The sequence below is a fragment of the Triticum dicoccoides genome, chromosome 4B, assembly GCF_002162155.2.
Source record: "Triticum dicoccoides isolate Atlit2015 ecotype Zavitan chromosome 4B, WEW_v2.0, whole genome shotgun sequence".
NCBI classification, from domain to species: Eukaryota; Viridiplantae; Streptophyta; class Magnoliopsida; order Poales; family Poaceae; genus Triticum; species Triticum dicoccoides.
This window is the reverse complement of record NC_041387.1, coordinates 317,263,654-317,285,525: the sequence shown is the minus strand read 5'-3', so window position 1 is coordinate 317,285,525 and position 21,872 is coordinate 317,263,654.

The window sequence follows — 21,872 nt, the reverse complement described above, 5'->3', positions numbered from 1 at the left end:
CTCACGGGAATCATCGCCAAGAATATTGCACCAGCAACACCAAAGAAAGTGACTTAAATACACGGGTACGGGCACGATCCTAGGCTTGTTCCAAGCTTGGGGGAGGTGCCCTGGTATCGTATCACCATCACTTTTATTATCTTTACCTATCTTAGTTCGATCCTTAGTTATTTCGTGATTTAGAAGAATAAAAGTTTAGTATGATCTATTTTCGAGTGCCAGTTTCATGATCTACCTTATTATGTAATCGAGTTGAGAGTTATATAATAACGAGTAGTTTAAGATTTGCTTCTTTATTTTCATGTTTCAATCTTAGCAACGAAAATAATAAAAAGATCATATGCTAATCCCATGTAAAGTAATGACTTCACATAGAGAAAAGTATAATTGACAAATTTGTTGGAAGTTAACAACATAGTATTGGTAAATGATGCGATTCATGAAAGATTAAGCAGGGAAGAGAAGATTCACATGTAAAGATACTATCTTGGACCTCTTTTGTAATTGTGAGCCCCTGATATGTCTCCAGCATATCTATAATTTTTAATTATTCCATGCTACTATAGTATCAATCTTGGATGTTTATTACGCAATTGTATGCAATTTTATATCATTTTTGGGACTAAACTGTTAACCTAGTGCCCAGTGCCAGTTGGTATTTTTTGATTGTTTTTGCTTTTCAAAAATACAGTACCAAACGGAGTCCACACGCTACAGAAATTTTTGACGATTTTTTCAGGACCAGAAGGGACCCTAGAAGCTTCAAGAGAAGACCTGAAGTGCCATGAGGCAGCGAGCTTGCCAGGCGCGCCCCGGGGGGCAGGCATGCGGGCCCCTCGTGGCACTTCTAGACCTAATTGTAGCTCCATAAATTCCCAAATATTCCCCATACATCAAAGAGCCACCCCAAATACTTTTTCACGGCCGCAAGTTTCTGTTCTTCGGAGATCCCATCTGAAGACCTTTTCCCATACTCTACCGAACAGGGAATCAATCATGGAGGGCCTCTACATCAACCTTGCTGCCCCTCCGATGATGTGTGAGTAGTTCACCACAGACCTACGGTCCACAGCTAGTAGCTAGATGGCTTCTTCTCTCTCTTTAATCTTCAATACAATGTTCTCCTCAATGTTCTTGGAGATGTATTCGATCTAATCCTTTTGTGCGGTGTGTTTGTTGGGATCCGATGAATTGAGGGTTTATGATCAGATTATCCTAGAATTTTTTTGAGTCTTCTTTGAACTCTTTTATGCATGATTGTTACAACTTTGTATTTCTCTCCAATTTATTCGTTTGGTTTGCCAACTAGATTGATTTATCTTGCAATGGGATAGGTTCTTTGTGATGGGTTCGATCTTGCGTTGTTGAATCCCAGTGACAGAAAGGGACATGACATGTACTTGTATCATTGCCATTAAGGATAAAAAGATGGGGTTTATTCATATGAATTGGGTTTACTTTGTCAACATCATGTCATCTTGCTTAAGGCGTTACTCTGTTCTTTATGAACTTAATACTCTGGATGCATGCTGGATAGCGGTCGATGTGTGGAGTAATAGTAGTAGATGCAGGCAGGAGTCGGTCTACTTGTCTCGAACGTGATGCCTATATAGATGATCATTGCCTTCAATATCATCATAACTATGCGCTTTTCTATCAATTGTCCAACAGTAATTTGTTTACCCAATGTATGTTATGTTCAAGAGACAAGCCTCCAGTGAAAAATATGGCCACAGGGTCTATTTTCATCATGTATTAAAATCCAAAAATAGTTTGCTGCAATTTATTTACTTTTATTTTATTTTGTGTTTTTGTTTATCTATCTATCTATCACTACGAGATTTGATCCCTGCAATTAACCACCAAGGAATTGACAACCCCTTGTTTGCGTTGGCTGCAAGTATTTGTTATTTTGTGTGTAGGTGTTGTTAATGAGGTGTTGTGTGGTTCTCCTACTGGATTGATAACCTTGGTTCTTAACTAAGGGAAATACTTATCTCTACTATACTGCATCATCCTCTCCTCTTCGAGGAAATCCGAACGCAGCTCACAAGTAGCAGGAAGAATATCTTGCGCCGTTGCCGAGGAGACATCATCAACATCTATCAAGTACCATCGCATAAACTATCATCTCTTTGCATTTACTTTCATTTGCCATTTGCCTCTTGTTTTCATCTCCCCCACTTCTGAAACATTTTCACAAAAACACAATAATATTTTCTATTTGCCTTCTTGCTTGTTTGCTTGCTTTGTCACGATGTCTCAAGAAAATACAAAGTTGTGTGACTTTTCCAATACTAATAATAATGATTTATTAGTACTCCAATTGCTCCTCCCGCCACTAGTTCGGAGTCATGTGATAATAATGCCGCTTTGCTAAATCTTGTTATGAAAGAACAATTTTCTGGTAGTCCTAATGAAGATGTTGCATCCCATCTTAACACTTTCACTGAATTGTGTGATATGAAAAAGAAAAAAAATATGTGGGTAATGATATTTCAAATTAAAATTATTTCCGTTCTCACTATGAGATCGCGCTAAAACTTGGATTTCATCCTTGCCATGACATAGTATTGATTCTTGGGTTAAGTGTAAGGATGCTTTTATTGCCAAGTATTTTCCTCCCGCAAGAATTATTTATCAAATTATTAATTTTAAGCAACTTGAGCATGAACATGTTTCCCAATCTTGGGAGAGGATGAAATTAATGATAAGGAATTGCCCTACTCATGGCTTAAGTTTATGGATGATCATACAAAAAAATTATGTGGGGTTGAACTTTGTTTCTAGAAATCTTTTAGAGTCCACCGCTGGTGGTACTCTTATGGAAATCACACTAGGAGAAGCTACAAAATTACTTGATAATATTATGTCATATTATTCACAATGACATACTGAAAGAACTCCTAGTAGTAAAAGGTGAATTATGTTGAAGAAATTAGTACTTTGAGTGATAAAGTAGATGCACTTCTGAAAATGGTTGCTAGTAAAAGTGCTCATATTCATCCTAATGATATCCTATTGTCTACTTTGATTGATCAAAATAATGATCCTGTAGATGTGATTTTTTTTCTCGCGAAACAACTTCAATAGTAATGCTTATAGAGGTAATTTTAATCCTAGGCCGCTTCCTAGAAATTCCTCTAATAATTATGGCAATTCCTATGGTATTTCTTATAATAATAATAATAATGATGATGATGATGATGATGATGATGATGATGATGATGATGATGATGATGATAGGATGCCCTTTGATCTTGTAAGTAATATTAAAGAATTTATTAATGCTCAAAAGGTTTTCAATACTATGATAGAGGAAAAATTGAGTAAACTTGATGATATGTCTAGGAGCATGGATAGAATTGTTCATGATGTGGAAAAACTCAAAACTAAAACTTTGACACCCAAGCTTGATATTAATGAGTCCATTAAATCCCTTTATGTTTTCCTTGATGGAAGTAAAGAAAGAACCGCTAGATTGAGGGCTAAACTTGATAATATGTCTAGGAGCATGGATAGAATCGCAATTATGATGAAGATATTAAAATGATTGCTCTTTCACCCATTGAATCTTTGTTTAGAAAGATAAAAATTTATGAAAAGGGGACTGGAGATGGGGCCAACTTTAGCTGAAGGCATCCCCATTGTTCGGAGGGTGAAAGTCTTAATGAAAAATTTGACATAAGTGGGTTTGGACAAGTCAAAACTTTAAATAGTGATGTGCCTACTACTTTGGATTTCAAGTATTTTAATTATGATAGTTTTTCCTTAATTGAATGTATTTCCTTGATGCAATCCATGCTAAATTCACCCAATGCTTATGAATAAAATAAGGCTTTTACTAAACATATAGTAGAAGCTATGATGAAAGCTTTAGAAGAAAAGCTAGAATTGGAGGTTTCAATACCTAGGAAATTATATAATGAATTGGAACCTACTATTAAAGTTAAGATTAAAAATTATGAGCGCAATTCTTTAAGTGATTTCGGTTCTAGCGTTTCCATAATGCCAAAATCTCTATGTGAATTGCTAGATTTTACTAATATGGATGAATGTTCTCTTAATTTGCACTTAGTGGATTCCACCATTAAGAAACCTTTCTGTAGAATAGATGATGTTATTATTCTTGCAAATAGGAATTATGTGCCCACTGATTTCATTGTTCTTGATATTGATTGCAATCTGTCTTGTCCCATAATACTTGGTAGGCCTTTCCTATGAACCATAGGTGCTATTATTGATATGAAAGAAGGCAATATAAGATTTCAATTTTGATTAAAGAAGGGAATGAGAAAATTCCCTAAGAGTAAAATTAAGCCACCATATGAATCTATTATGAGGTCCACCTATGGAATTAATTTGAAAGGTGACAACGCTTGAAACTATGCATTACGCCTAGCTAGGGGCGTAAAACAATAGCGCTTGTTGGGAGGCAACCCAATAGCTATCTTTATTTTTCTTTTCTATTTCTAGTTTTTGGTGTGCACACAATTATGCTGTTGTTACGGTTGTGTTTGTGTTTAAATTAGGGTTTGTGCCAAGTAAAGCCTTTGGGATGATTTGGATGATAGTTGCTATGATTCTGTGAGAAAACAGAAACTTTTGCGCCTAGTAGCAGAATTGTTGAGATTCACGGGAATCTGATAAATTTCTGAATTGTTTACACATGATTGATATACAATTTTCCCACGTTGTCCTAATTTTTCAGAATTTTTGGAATTACAGAAGTATGGTCATTGTTCGAATCATTACAGACTGCTCCGTTTTTTGACAGATTCTGTTTTCATTGCATTATTTGCTTATTTTGATGAATCTATGGGTTGTATCAGGGGTTATAAGCCATGGTGAAATTAGAATACAGTAGGTATTATGCAATAATAAAATATGAATGGGTTTACAATAGTACCTAAAATGGTGATTTGCTTGTTATACTAACGGATCTCACGAGTTGTAACACTCCGAAAATCATGCTACAGTAATCTCCCCCTAATGGTGTCATGTCATCAAGTTTGACTAAGAAAAATTGCCACTTGAGAAAATCAAAGCCAAATTCAAATTTAATTAAAGTCAAAAATAATATTTATTTAGACAATAAAACTAAAATGTTCAAGTTGTGGCAAATAATCACTTGTTAATATTTGGTGGTGGACCAACATTTTTGTAAAGTGATTAATGCCCCAAGTTAATTAAATAAGTGGTTAAAGCAAATATTTTAACGCCTTTTTAATTTATAAAATTGCTAAACTAAATCATGTAATTGGTAAACTAGTTGTGGCAGTAGCCTAAATTATAAATAATGATCTAGGTTCAAGTTTTGTCTGTTGCAAAGCTATTTTGGTTTTAAGAGAATTAGAAACAAAAAAGTTTTAAAAAAACAAAAGCTAAAATTACAAGAACGAGAAAAGGCCCCTTGCCCCTGGGCTACGTGGCTCAAAGGGCCAAGGCAGCCCAACTGGACCGACGGACCCCAATCCCTCCACGGGTCGTCTTCCTGCTCCAGCTCGTCGCCGCCCGACCGCCTCGTCACCCCCGTCGGAGGGGATAAGACCACGCCCCACCCCGCGACGCCTCGGGCTCCCCCTCGCTAACCTCCACTTCCCCACTCACCCTCTCGGCCTCCGTCCCTCCTCCAGATCCACCTCCCCGAGCGCGGCCGACGTGCGCCACCGCGGCCACCGACCGCCCCATGCTTCGTCGCCGTGCCTAGGAGTTGCGCCGAGCTCCGCTACGTCGTCTTGGAGGAGCCGTTCGAGCTGGAGATCCCCGTGGTGCCTGATCCATCCTCTTCTTCCCCGATCCCAACCGCATTCGTCGCCCCCCGCAGCTCCAGCGCCTCCCCGACACCTCCCCGAGCTCGCCTTTGCACAACTACAGGGCCCGGTGAGGCCACCTCGTCCGATTCCCTTCCATCCCCCTTTGATTCTTCCTCTGATTTAGGTCGTATTTCATCGCTAGACGCCACGCCCCACTAGCCGCTACCTTCTGCTGTTGCCCCGGCAGCCGTCGCCGTGCGCCATGTTGGCCCCCTGCTCGCCGGCCGCGCTTCCGCCGCCCGCCCTGGCTGGAGCTGTCTCCATCTGCGTGCGCGCCCTGCTGCGCCTGACGCCGTCCGCGCCCGTGCTGCCTGGCGCGGCTGTCCCCGAGCTTGGCCATGTTGGCACCGTGATACGCGTGCGCTTGCTCGGCTGCTGCTTTGCCGCTGCTGCTGCGTCCTTGCTGCTCGCCCCTGCTGCTCTTTTCTGCTGCTGCCCCGCTGCTCGCCCCTGCTACTTTGCTGCTGCCCTGCTGCTGCTCATGCCGCTAGCGGCTGCTTGCTTCTGCTGCTTGTGCTGTTTACTGCTGCTCCTCCTGCTAAGCTGCTGCCGCTACTGTCGGTCGATGCTGCCGCTACTGTCCGTCGTGGCCGCCGCTCGCTGTCGCTGCTGCTACGGCTGCTAAAAAAGTAGTCTATGTACATATGACATGTGGCCCCCACTGTAAATTAAAATGATAATTTAAATAAAAAGTGCCTAAGTCTATGACAGCCGGGACCCACTTGTACTATTCACCTTTTGACCAGTCAGATGCTGACCGGGTCAACTATGATGACTGGGCCAATCCTGGACCCCACTGATCATACACTCAGGCTAGTGTAGAACTAGGTGACAAATGAATATTTTGCTTTTAAATTCGAATTATTATAGGCCAGTGATCTGCGCCGGCGGACCGGGCCAACGTTTCGGCCGGTCGCGCGCGGGCCGTCAGATCAAATCGCGGAGACCGTCAGATCTAGGTAAAAACACGATTCGCCCAGCTCCCTTCTTCCTCTCACAGAAACGTTGTCTCCTCCCCCCGAGCGCCGCCGAGACCACGCCATACCGCGCGAGAAAATGGCCGAGCTTGAAGCACCACCGCGGTGTTCCCTCGTCGCCGGTGGGCGCCCTCGCCGGCCTTCTGCGTTTGCCCAAGAACAACGGTCGCCATGGATGCAGGCATGCAGCTCCGCCGCCCGCGCTCGTCGGAGATCCGCACTCGCCATGGATGTAGCTCCTCTGGCCGCGCTCGCCATGGATGCAGCTCTGCTGGCCGTGCTCGCCATGGATGGATCCCGCCTGCGCACGCCATGGATGGATCCCGCCTGCGCACGCCATGGATGCAGCTCCGCCTCGCTGACGATTGACTGGTTCCAGCAAATATAATTGGCCGTTGTAGCATTTTTCGTTGTTGGTCGTAGCAAAATGGAGACATGGTTGCAACAAAAAAAACGGGTTGTAGCAAACATTTGCATTCTACAAAAATAAACAGATGTAACAAAGCCCGTTGCCGGACGTAGCAAATACCTATGATAGTTGTAACAAAAAGCCATCGTCGTCGTCGCGGGTCGCAGCTCGGCCATGATGGATGTAACAAAACATTATGCCAGTTGTAGCAAAAAACGATGCTAGTTGTAGCAAAATCCTGCTACGGTTGCAGCAAAACATCGTTGTCGTCGTCGCGAGGTCCGAGCTCCGCCTGATGGATGTAGCAAAAAGCTTCGCCGGTAGTAGCAAAATTCAACTATGGTTGCAGCTTCTCCCTGTTGTGCAGTGCCATTGAAGCTTTCTATGCCTATGGTTGAAGCTTTTTTGAATGGCCGTTGAAGCTTTTTTAGGTGACGGTTGCAACACTTCTATACGCGGGTGGATCCGGGCATGGCGGGCAGGCAGTTATGGTGGGCGGCGAGGGAGCTCCCTGGCCGCCGGCGATGGAGCTTGTGGTGGCCTAGTCGCTGCCCGGGAGGAGGAGGAGGGGAGGGGATGCGCGCCCTTGAAGGCTGTAGGTTGGGGATGGATCTGGCCATCGCAGCAGGCAGCCATGGCGGCCGGCGAGGGAGCGCCTGGCCGCCGGCGATGGAGTTCGTGGAGGCCCAGTCGCAGCTCGTGGGAGGGGAGGTGCGTGCACGTAGGCTGAGGGTAGGGGATGGAGGCGCGTAAGGAAGGAGGCGGGGATGCACGGGCGCGTTTGCCAGCGTGGCGTGCGAACCGGTGGAACAGTTCGGCGGGTGCGCCGTTTCTAAACACTTCCCATTGTATAAACTTTGAAAATTAATAGAAAATGAATCATAGCTCAGATGAAAATGTTTTTCACATGAAAGTTGCTCAGAAAAACAAGACAAACTTGAATACGCTACCCACATATCTGTCAGATGCCTCTAACTATCTGAACATGGAACATTCCCCCCTCCGTCCATTTGTCTGACACGGGTCCGGAACCGGGAAAACATTCCCGGATGTTTCCCCCTTCGCCGGTATCGTGTAGCCCTGCGTTAGAACACAACTAGCACTGCGTATCGTCATCTCATACTTAGTAATGTATCTGTGTGCTTTATATTTACTGTTCCTTCCCCCTCTTTTCTCCGGTAGACCCCGAGACCGGCGCTACCCCTGTGATTGACTACGTCGACGATGACACTTCTTCCTTTTCAGCAGAGCTTCCAGGCAAGCAAACCCCCCTTGTTCATTCCGATATCGCCCATTTCTTTCCCTCCCTTGCTTGCATTAGAACTGCTACCGTTTTTGTATGATCCTATTCTGATGCATAGCCCGTTTTTGTTTACCTGCTTTCATACCTTACCTGCTTATTCTAAACTGCTTAGTATAGGTTGGTTAGAGATCCATCAGTGACCCCCCACCTTGTCCCAGTTGCCCCTGCTTTATTTTCAATGACTCGATCAATGTGATTGACGTCCAGGCCCCGACACCGCACATCACCCCCTTTGTTGCACGACACTACTGGGTTACTATCGAGTGCCCAGGGTGATACCTCGTCAGCACTTCTGATGTTAACCTTGTAGGTTAGTTCATAGGTTGTGGTCATCGAGGGTGATTCCTCCTTCACCACTTTCGATAACGACGCTGTCGTGCAACTCCTCAAGAGTGGACCTCGAGGGTGATTCCTCCTAGGTTCACCTTGATAATTACATCAGGTGGAATTCCATCGAGGGTGATTCCTCAGGGTTCCCCCTTGGTCTTTTGGACACACGGTTACTATGGCTATACCACATAACCATGTTACTAAAGACGGGTCGGCCCTGAAGGGTACCCACGCGAGCATTTTTTGCGAGTGATGTGGAGTCGGGTTGACCTTGAGGGTGCCCGCGAGATAACTACGTGGCGTGACCGGGCATTCTTATCCCTTGCCGCAAGTCCATGAGACGGGGCGATGGGGTATGAGGCCATGAACAACATATACTCATGGACTTGAGCACTATAGAATTTCTACATCATTTCTGATAATATGTCAACAACATATACTCATCAGAAATTCTATAGTGCTCCCACTCACTTCTTTGGAAATACAAGTTTCTCATAAACTTTGTATAAACCCAAAATCTTTGATCATCTCATCAAAGCGTACATTCCAACTTTGAGATGCTTATTCCAGTCCTTAGAAGGATCGCTGGAGCCAGCATACCTTTTAGCATCCTTAGGATCGACAAAAACTTTCTGATTGTATCACATACAACCTTTCCTTACGAAGACTGGTAAGGAAACTCGTTTTGACATCCATCTGCCAGATTTTATAAATGCAGCTAATGCTAACATGATTCAGACAGACTTAAGCATCGCTACGGATGAGAAAATCTCATCGTAGTCAACTCCTTGAACTTGTGAAAAACTCTTCGCCACAAGTCGAGCTTCATAGATGGTGACATTACCGTCCACATCCGTCTTCTTCTTAAAGATCCATTTATCTCAATGGCTTGCTGATCATTGGGCAAGTCCACCAAAGTCCATTTTTTGTTCTGATACATGGATCCTATCTCGGATTTCATGGCTTCTAACCATTTGTCGAAATTTGGGTCCACCATCGCTTCTCCATAGCTCGTAGGTTCATTATTGTCTAGCAACATGACCTTCAAGACATGATTACCGTACCACTCTGAAGCAGTACGCATCCTTGTCACCCTACGAGGTACGGTAGTGACTTGATCCAAAACTTCATGATCACTATCATAAGCTTCTACTTCAATTGGTGTAGGCGCCATAGGAGCAACTTCCTGTGCCCTGCTACACACTTGTTGAAGTGACGGTTCAATAACCTCATCAAGTCTCCACCATCCTCCCACTCAATTCTTTGAGACAATTTTTTCTCGAGAAAGGCCCCGATTCAAGAAACAATCCCTATTGCTTTCGGATCTGAATTAGGAGGTATACCCAACTGTTTTGGGTGTCCTATGAAGATGCATTTTATCCGCTTTGGGTTCGAGCTTATCAACCTGAAACTTTTTCACATAAGCATCGCAGCCCCAAACTTTTAAAAAATGACAACTTAGGTTTCTCCAAACCATAGTTCAAACGGTGTCGTCTCAACGGAATTACGTGGTGCCCTATTAAAGTGAGTGCGGTTGTCTGTAATGCCTAACCCATGAACGATAGTGGTAATTCGATAAGAGACATCATGGTACGCACCATATCCAATAGGGTGCAACTATGATGTTCGGACACAATATCACACTATGGTGTTCCAGGCGGTATTAATTGTGAAACAATTTCCCCAATGTCTTAATTGCGTGCCAAAGCTCGTAACTCAGATACTCATCTCTATGATCATATCATAGACATTTTATCCTCTTGTCACAATGATCTTCAACTTCACTCTAAAATTACTTGAATCATTCAATAATTCAGACTTGTGTTTCATCAAGTAAATATACTCAACATCTACTCGAATCATCTGTGAAGTAAGAACATAACGATATTCACTGCATGCCTCAGCACTCATTGGACTGCACACATCAAAATGTGTTACTTCCAACAAGTTGCTATCTTGTTCCATCTTACTGAAAACAAGGCTTTTCAGTCATCTTGCCCATGTGGTATGATTTGCATATCTCAAGTGATTCAAAATAAAGTGAGTCCAAACGATCCATCTGCATGGAGTTTCTTCATGCGTATACACCAATAGACATGGTTCGCATGTCTCAAACTTTCCAAAGATCCATCAACATGGAGCTTCTTCATGTGTTTTATACCAATATGACTTACATGGCAGTGCCACAAGTAAGTGGTACTATCATTACTATCTTATATCTTTTGGCATGAAAATGTGTATCACTACGATCGAGATTCAATAAACCATTCCTTTAGGTGCAAGACCATTGAAGGTATTATTCAAATAAATAGAGTAACCATTATTCTCCTTAAATGAATAACCGTATTGCGATAGACATAATCCAATCATGTCTATGATCAACGCAAACACCAAATGACAATTATTCAGGTTTAATACTAATCTTGATGGTAGAGGGAGCGTGTGATGTTTGATCACATCAAACTTGGAAACACTTCCAACACATATCGTCAGCTCACCTTTAGCTAGTCTCCGTTTATTCCGTAGCTCTTTTATTTAGAGTTACTAACACTTAGCAACCGAACCGGTATCTTAATACCCTGGTGCTACTAGGAGTACTAGTAAAGTGCACATTAACATAATGTATATCCAATATACTTCTATCGACCTTGCCAGCCTTCTCATCTACCAAGTATCTAGGGTAATTCTGCTCCAGTGGCTGTTCCCCTTATTACAGAAGCACTTAATCTCAGGTTTGGGTTCAACCTTGGGTTTCTTCACTAGAGCAGCAGCTGATTTGCCGTTTCATGAAGTATCCCTTCTTGCCCTTGCCCTTCTTGAAACTAGTGGTTTCACCAACCATCAACAATTGATGCTCCTTCTTGATTTCTACTTTCGCAGTGTTCAAACATCGCGAATACCTCAAGGATCATCATATCTATCCCTGATATGTTATAGTTCATCACGAAGCTCTAGCAGCTTGGTGGCAATGACTTTGGAGAAACATCACTATCTCATCTGGAAGATCAACTCCCACTCGATTCAAGTGATTGTTGCACTCAGACAATCTGAGCACAAGCTCAACGATTGAGCTTGTCTCCCTTAGTTTGCAAGCTAAGAAAATCGTCGGAGGTCTTATACCTCTTGACGTGGGCACGAGCCTGAAATCCCAATTTCATCCCTCGAAACATCTCATATGTTCCGCGACGTTTCGAAAACGTCTTTGGTGCCTCAACTCTAAACCATTTAACTGAACTGTCACGTAGTTATCAAAACGTGTATGTTCGATGTTCGCAACATCCACATACGACGTTTGGGGTTCTGCACACTGAGCGGTGCATTAAGGACATAAGCTTTCTACTGATCGCATAATCCCTACTGTCAACTTTCAACTATATTTTCTCTAGGAACATATCTAAAACAGTAGAACTAAAGCGCGAGCTATGACATAATTTGCAAAGGGCTTTTGACTATGTTCAGGATAATTAAGTTCATCTAATGAACTCCCACTCAGATAGACATCCCTCTAGTCATCTAAGTGATTACATGATCCGAGTCAACTAGGCCGTGTCCGATCATCACGTGAGACGGACTAGTCATCATCGGTGAACATCTTCATGTTGATCGTATCTACTATATGACTCATGCTCGACCTTTCGGTCTCTTGTGTTCCGAGGCCATGTCTGTACATGCTAGGCTCGTCAAGTCAACCTAAGTGTTTCGCGTGTGTAAATCTGGCTTACACCCGTTGTATGTGAACGTAAGAATCTATCACACCCGATCATCACATGGTGCTTCGAAACGACGAACTTTCGCAACGGTGCACAGTTAGGGGGAACACTTTCTTGAAATTTTAATGAGGGATCATCTTATTTACTACCGTCGTTCTAAGCAAATAAGATGCATAAACATGATAAACATCACATGCAATCAAAAAGTGACATGATATGGCCAAAATCATTTTGCTCCTTTTGATCTTCATCTTCAGGGCTCCATGATCATCATCGTCACCGACATGACACCATGATCTCCATCATCATGATCTCCATCATCGTGTCTCCATGAAGTTGTCTCGCCAACTTATTACCTCTACTACTATGGCTACCGGTTAGCAATAAAGTAAAGTAATTACATGGCGTTGTTCAATGACACGCAGGTCATACAATAAATAAAGACAACTCCTATGGCTCCTTCCGGTTGTCATACTCATCAACATGCAAGTCATGATTCCTATTACAAGAACATGATCAATCTCATACATCACATATCATTCATCACATTCTTCTTGGCCATATCACATCACATAGCATACCCTGCAAAAACAAGTTAGACGTCCTCTAATTGTTGTTTGCATGTTTTACGTGGCTGCTATGGGTTTCTAGCAAGAACGTTTCTTACCTACGCAAAACCACAACGTGATATGCCAATTGCTATTTACCCTTCATAAGGACCCTTTTCATCGAATCTGTTCCGACTAAAGTGGGAGAGACTGGCACCCGCTAGCCACCTTATGCACCAAGTGCATGTCAGTCGGTGGAACCTGTCTCACGTAAGTGTACGTGTAAGGTCGGTCCGGGCCGCTTCATCCCACAATACCGTCGAAACAAGATTGGACTAGTAACGGTAAGCATATTGAACAAAATCAACGCCCACAACTACTTTGTGTTCTACTCGTGCAAAGAATCTACGCAATAGACCTAGCTCATGATGCCACTGTTGGGGAACGTAGCAGAAATTCAAAATTTTCCTACGAGTCACCAAGATCTATCTATGGAGAGACTAGCAACGAGGGGAAGGAGAGTGCATCTACATACCCTTGTAGATCGCTAAGTGGAAGCGTTCAAGTGAACGGGGTTGAAGGAGTCGTACTCGTCGTGATCCAAATCACCGGATATCCTAGTGCCGAACGGACGACACCTCCGCGTTCAACACACGTGCAGCCCGGTGATGTCTCCCATGCCTTGATCCAGCAAGGAGAGAGGGAGAGGTTGGGGAATACTCCATCCAGCAGCAGCACGACGGCATGGTGGTGGTGGAGGAGCGTGGCAATCCTGCAGGGCTTCGCCAAGCACCGCGGGAGAGGAGGAGGACTTGGGAGAGAGGAAGGGCTGCGCCAGAACCTGGGTCAAGCTCCCATGCGCCTCCCCACTATATATAGGGGTGGAGGGGGATGGTTTCTTGCCCTCCAAGTCCATTGGGGCGTCGGCAAAGGTGGGAGGAAAGAAATCCCATCATTTCCTTCCCCACCGATTGTTATCCCCCCTTTTTAGGGATCTTGATCTTATCCCTTCGGGATATGATCTTATTCCTTCTAAGGGGGGATCTTGGTGCACCTTGACCAGGGGTGTGGGGCCTTTCCCCCACTACCCACGTTCATGTGGGTCCCCCCATGCAGGTGGGCCCCACTCTGGAACCTTCTAGAACCTTTCCGGTACAATACCGAAAAATCTCGAACATTTTCCGGTGGCCAAAATAGGACTTCCCATATATAAATCTTTACCTCCGGACCATTCCGGAACTCCTCGTGACATCCGGGATCTCATCCGGGACTCCGAACAACATTCGGTAACCACATACAAACTTCCTTTATAACCCTAGCGTCATTGAACCTTAAGTGTGTAGACCCTACGGGTTCGGGAACCATGCAAACATGACCGAGATGTTCTCCGGTCAATAACCAACAGCGGGATCTGGATACCCATGTTGGCTCCCACATGTTCCATGATGATCTCATCGGATGAACCACGAGGTCAAGGACTCAATCAACCCGTATACAATTCCCTTTGTCCAGTGGTATTATACTTGCCCGAGATTCGATCGTCGGTATGCCGATACCTTGTTCAATCTCGTTACCGGCAAGTCTCTTTACTCGTTCCGTAACACATCATCCCGCGATCAACTCTTTGATCACATTGTGCACATTATGATGATGACCTACCGAGTGGGCCCAGAGATACCTCTCCGTTTACACGGAGTGACAAATCCCAGTCTCAATTCGTGCCAACCCAACAGACACTTTCGGAGATACCTGTAGTGCACCTTATAGCCACCCAGTTACGTTGCGACGTTTGGTACACCCAAAGCATTCCTACGGTATCCAGGAGTTGCACAATCTCATGGTCTAAGGAAATGATACTTGACATTAGAAAAGCTTTAGCATATGAACTACACGATCTTTGTGCTAGGCTTAGGATTGGGTCTTGTCCATCACATCATTCTCCTAATGATGTGATCCTGTTATCAACGACATCCAATGTCCATGGTCAGGAAACTGTGACCATCTATTGATCAACGAGCTAGTCAATTAGAGGCTTACTAGGGACATGGTGTTGTCTATGTACCCACACATGTATCTGAATTTCCTTTCAATACAATTATAGCATGGATAATAAACGATTATCATGAACAAGGAAATATAATAATAACTAATTTATTATTGCCTCTAGGGCATATTTCCAACAAGGTTGGCATAGGTCAAGATTAAGATTTGTCACTCCGTGTTTCAGAGAGGTGTCTCTGGGCCCTCTCGGTAATACTCATCACTATAAGCCTTGCAAGCATTGTGACTAATGAGTTAGTTGCGGGATGAAGAATTACAGAACGAGTAAAGGGACTTGCCGGTAATGAGATTGAACTAGGTATTGAGATACCGACGATCGAATCTCGGGCAAGTAACATACCGATGACAAAGGGAACAACGTATGTTGTTATGCGGTTTGACCGATAAAGATCTTCGTAGAATATGTAGGAACCAATATGAGCATCCAGGTTCCGCTATTGGTTATTTACCTGAGATGTGTCTCGGTCATGTCTACATAGTTCTCGAACCCGTAGGGTCCGCACGCTTAACGTTCAATGATGATTTGTATTATGAGTTCTGTGATTTGATGACCGAAGTTTGTTCGGAGTCCCGGATGAGATCACGGACATGACGAGGAGTCTCGAAATGGTCGAGACATAAAGATACATATATTGTAAGGTTGCCTTTGGAAATCGGAATGGTTTCGAGTGGTTCGGGCATTTTTTGGAGTACCGGGAGGTTACCGGAACCCCCCGGGAGAAGTTATGGGCCTTATGGGTCATAAGAGGGAAGCACACCAGCCCACAAGGGGCTGGTGCGCCCCCCCCTTGGGCAGGAGGCCGAATTGGACTTGGGAAGGGGGCGCCACCCCCCTTTCCTTCTCCTACTCCCTCTCCCTCTCCTTTTCCCCCTCCGGTAGAAGGAAAAATGGTGGGGCCGAATCCTACTAGGACTGGAGTCCTAGTAGGACTCCCCTCTCCCTGGTGCGCCCCTTGTTGCTCAGCCTCCTCCTCCCCTCCTTTATATACGGGTGCAGGGGGGCACCCCAAAGGCACAACAGACAATCTCTTAGCCGTGTGCGGTGCCCCCCTCCACAGTTTCACACCTCGGTCATATCATCATAGTGCTTAGGCGAAGCCTTGCGACAGTAACTTCATCATCACCGTCACCACACTATTGTGCTAACAGAACTCTCCCTTGGCCTCAGCTGGATCTAGAGATCGAGGGACGTCACCGAGATGAACGTGTGTAGATCGCGGAGGTTCCATGCATTCGGTACTTGATCGGTTGGATCGCGAAGACGTTCGACTACATCAACCGTGTTATTGAAATGCTTCTGCTTTCGGTCTACAAGGGTACGTGGACACATTCTCCCCTCTCGTTGCTATGCATCACATAGATAGATCTTGCATGATCGTAGGATTTTTTTTTGAAATTACCGCGTTCCCAACATATACAATGATCATTTCCTAGATATTGTCATGATTATTTGAACTTCTATCAATTGCCTAACAGTAATTAGTTTCCCACCGTATGCTATTTTTCTCGAGAGAAGCCACTAGTGAAACCTACGGCCCCCGGGTCTCTTTTCATCATATTTGCCTTTGCGATCTATTTTCTCTTGCATTTATTTTCAGATCTATTAAACCAAAAATACAAAAATACCTTGCTGCAATTTATTGGTTCCGCGATCTATTTATCCTATCTACCACTTTTACCTCACGTTATTTGCCTATCTTGAGGCGCCGTACCCGAAAGGGATTGACAAACCCTTTAACACGTCGGGTTGCGAGTATTTGTTATTTGTGTGCAGGTGTTGTTTACGTGGTGTGAGGAGGTTCTACTACTGGTTCGATAACCTTGGTCTCATCACTGAGGGAAATACCTACCGTCGCTATACTACATCATCCCTTCCTCTTTGGGGAAATACCGACGTAATTCTAGCAGACATCAGAAGTATTATTGTTTTTATGTCAATGTCAAACTTTTGTTTTGAATCTTATGGATCTGAACATTCATGCCACAATGAAGAAAATTACATGGATAAATATGTTAGGTAGCATTCCAATCAAAAATTCTGTTTTTATCAGAGGACGAGCATGAATTAAGCTTGGGGATGCTTGATACGTCTCCAACGTATCTATAATTTTTGATTGTTCCATGCTATTATATTATCTATTTTGGATGTTTTATATGCATTACTATGCTATTTTATATTATTTTTGGGACTAACATATTGACCTAGAGCCCAGTGCCAGTTTTTTCCTTGTTTTTGAGCTTCACAAAAAAGGAATACCAAACGGAGTCCAAACGGAATAAAACTTCACGATGATTTTTCTTGGACCAGAAGACACCCAAGAGACTTGGAGTTCAAGTAAAAAGAGCCATGAGGCGGCGACAAGGGTGGAGGGTGTGCCCGGGGGGTAGGGCGTGCCCCCTACCTTGTGGGCCCCTCGGTGACCCCCTGACCTAGATCTTCCTCCTATATATTCAGATATATTCCTAAACCACCAGAAGCATCCACGAAAACACTTTTCCGCCGCTGCAACCTTCTGTTCCCGTGAGATCCCATATTGGGGCCTTTTCCGGCATCCTACCAGAGGGGGATTCGATCATGGAGGGCATCTACATCAGCTCTATTGCCCTTCCGATGAAGCGTGAGTAGTCCACTTCAAACCTACGGGTCCATAGCTAGTAGCTAGATGTCTTCTTCTCTCTCTTTGATTCTCAATACCATGTTCTCCTCGATGTTCTTGGAGATCTATCCAATGTAATACTCTTTTGCGGTGTGTTTGTCGAGATCCGATGAATTGTGGATTTATGATCAACTTATCTATGGATATTATTTGAATCTCCTCTGAATTCTTATATGCATGATTTGTTATCTTTGTATTTCTCTTCGAATTATCGGTTTGGTTTGGCCAACTAGATTGGTATTTCTGGCAATGGGAGAGGTGCTTAGCTTTGGGTTCAATCTTGCGTGATTTCACCCAGTGACAAAGTAGGGGTAGCGAGACACGTATTGCATTGTTGCCATCGAGGATAAAAAGATGGGGTTTTCATCATATTGCTTGAGTTAATTCCTCTACATCATGTCATCTTACTTAATGCATTACTCTATTCTTATGAACTTAATACTCTAGATGCAGGGAGGAGTCGATCGATGTGTGGAGTAATAGTAGTAGATGCATAATTGTTTCGGTCTACTTGACACAGAGATGATGCATATATTGCATAATCATTGCCTTGGATATCGTCATAACTTTGTGCTTTTCTATCAATTGCTCGATAGTAATTTGTTCACATACCGTATTATTTTCCTTCAAGGGAGAAGCCTCTAGTGAAGCCTATGGCCCCCGGGTCTATTTTCCATCATATTAGTTTATGATATACTATTTTCCATCATATTAGTTTCTGATCTACTATGTTGCAATCTTTTATTTTCAGATCTATAAACCAAAAAACCCAAAAGTATTTGATCTTTTGTTTAGTTCTATTTATCTATTATTATCAGATCTCACTTTTGCAAGTGACCGTGAAGGGATTGACAACCCCTTTATCGTGTTGGGTGCAAGTGTTTGATTTTTTGTGCAGGTATTGGTGATTTGCGCGTTCTTCTCCTACTGGATTGATACCTTGGTTCTTAACTGAGGAAATACTTATCTCTACTGTGCTGCATCACCCTTTCCTCTTCAAGGGAAAAACCAACGCAAGCTCAAGAAGTAGCAACACTCATGACATATATATGGAGCAAAAGTTTTAGTCATACACATAGAAAGATAGGGGCTTATAGTATTGCCTCCCAATTTATTTACCTCAAGGGTAATGTCAACAATAATAACTCATGATTACTCATATCCAACTGGATAAATGTGCCTAGATCTTTCCTCGCCACATGATGCTTGCAAAGTGAAAAATGATAAAGGAATAGATAAGAACACTATTGACTCTTACATAGAAAACAAATACAAAAAAGTAAAAGATAGGCCCTTCGTAGAGGGAAGTAGAGGTTGTCATGTGCTTTTTATTTTTGGATGTTCAAACTCTTAATGTAAAGGAATGCCACTTTATAGTGCCCCTTGTGATAGCAACATTTATTATGCAATCCGTCACTTTTATTTATTTACCATCACAAGATCGTACAAAGCTTATTTTCCCTTACAATAAAAGATCATACAAATTTAGGTGCAATTTTTATTGCTTTATGGACCGATGAGAACTTATTTGAAGGATCTTATTCAATCCATAGGTAGATATAGTGGACTCCCATGACATGAAACTGGGTTTAAGGGTTTTGGATGCAGTAGTATCTCTAATCGGTGCGGATTTTTGGCTAGCAAAGATATTGAGAAAACACCACAAGTTGGAGGATCCATTACAATATAACTCATACACCAGACTCACGGGAATTTCTTGCCCATCTGGCTCCGCCGGTCCTACTCCGGCCATATGGTTCGGGTCCATCTTGGTGTAGCGCGTCTTCACCATAGCCCAGGCTTATCTTGCACCTTGTCGGTAGGCTGACATCTTCCACAATCGGAAGCGCCGCCGTGCTCCTTGAAGCATATCCACAAGCTCCCCCATGCCATTTGGCATGAAGCTTGATGGCCACAAGGCCTGAGCAACGCCCTACATCACCTGTCGAGCTTGCTCGTGCAGTTGTGAGAGGTCTTGCAGTAAATCGCCTGCAGACACGGGCATCTCCTCCTCAGGGCGGCCCGTTAACATACCTACAAAAAAATTCTTTCAATATGCTTCCTCGCCGAACTGTACTACAGTTCGTCTAGGCACTTACAATAAATGCCGCGAGGAAGCCTTTTGTTCTCCTTCATGGAGTCCGCCAGCTGAGCACAAACATCTTTTAATTCGACATCCAGCCGGACATTGGCATCTTGAAAATTGTTCTTCTCCTGCCTAACTTGTGTAAGAACACGCTCGCCAGCTTTCAGCTGCCGTTGGAGATGCGACTCGTTATCTCCTACAAACTCCGGATTCACCCCGGGATTGTCTGTAGAATTTTCTGTTAGACTTATAATACGAGCCCCTTACTAACTGGTACATCTTCATACAATTGAGACAAATATTACCAGACAAGGTCTTCTGGGATTCCTCTAACTTGGCAACTGTGGCCCTCGGTTGGATCTTGCACTCCTCCAGCTCCCGAGACAATTGCTCATTCTTATCTACAAGGACCTGTGCATAAATTGATCCTTAAAATAGTTGTTCCAACCGTTTCAAGTCTCAGGGGCTACTGCTATACATGCTTATCAAATTTTCTTACCCGTATATCTTTGGTATACTGGTCCGTCGCTCGGGCAAGCCCGCCTTGAGTAGCTCGGATGTATGCGTCTCTCGAATTGAAAGCATTAAATGCCTCTTCAGAAAAGATGTTGTTGCAAAGTATGGCCCGTCGGCATCGGTGATTCATGGCGCTCTCTACTTCAGAATTCATGGCGGAGAGCATATCCGCATCCTCTGTCGGAGGACAATGCGGCATCAGCCCCACGTCCACCTCCTCTCTTAAAGCCGGTTCTGGAATCCGGCTGGTGGAGGCGTGATTGGCAGTATCCCCGGATATAGTCCGGCTACTCCTCTTCCTGCCAGGACACGAGAGGCGCTGTTACATTTGAAATACAATAATCACAGAGCAGGTTTTTACCATACCTCTGTAGCTGCGTTCTATCCCTAACCGCCTTCCTCTTAAGCCTGCCCGATCCGGACACCCTTTGCCGACGGGTCCCTAGGGGCTTGGCTCCGCACTCTAACCGTCGTCTCTGCAAAAACATGACACTTCAGGTGTAAGGCACGACATCAGAAAGGAGTCCTCTTCGGAGGATAGGGTCTTTGGCTTGGCTTACATGCGACGTAGGTAACAGTCCGGGATAGTCGGCAATAATAGCCACTGAGGCGCCGTCGCAGCTCGCCTAATAAAATATCCCGTCGACGAGCTCCACAGTAATATCCGGATCCTCTTCGAGTACTGGATCGAGGGCCCTTCCGGGGTCCTCTGGCTGCGGGGAGGGGCTGGAGATTCCTTCTACGACCCTCCTCAGTTCCTGCTCGGAAATATCGAGGTAAATAATCTTGGCAAGGAATGCCACAACAAGTAAAGCAGGGGAAAGAACGATGACTTACCCAGCTTGGGGGGTTGTACATAGAAAACCCATCCCGCGGTTTAATGTGAAGAAATTCTTCTTCTTCTCCTTTATATAAATCGGACAATATCCTCGCCAGGGCCGTGGCAGAGTCCGGATCTTTACGGCCACAGCGGCTGGCATCATCTTCACCGTTGTAGTGCCACATGGGCTTCCCCCGATATTGAAGCGGCTGCACTCCCTGCATTATGCATATTGCCATAACCTCGACTATCGTCAACCCGGATTTGGCAAGTAACTTTATCCTGCTCATCAGAAAGTGTATTTCTCTGGTATCCTCCTCTCGGGGGCCCCGATGGCGCCAACTTCGACGTGCCTTCGGCGGAGCGTTATTGAACTTAGGGAGACCTATCCAGACTAGATCCGGAAGGGTAACATCATCGACATAAAACCATTCCGAAGGCCAGTTCTCCAGTGCCTTCTTGGGAGTACCGGATAGGTATCCGGTCTCGGCGATGCGCCATACTTCGGCTCCACCCACTTGACATAGGGATTCTCCCTGGTTGCGAGGGACAAGGCAGAACAGCTTCTTCCATAACCCAAAGTGAGCCTCACAGCCTAGAAATAGCTCACAAAGGGCAACGTATCCTGCTATATGCAGC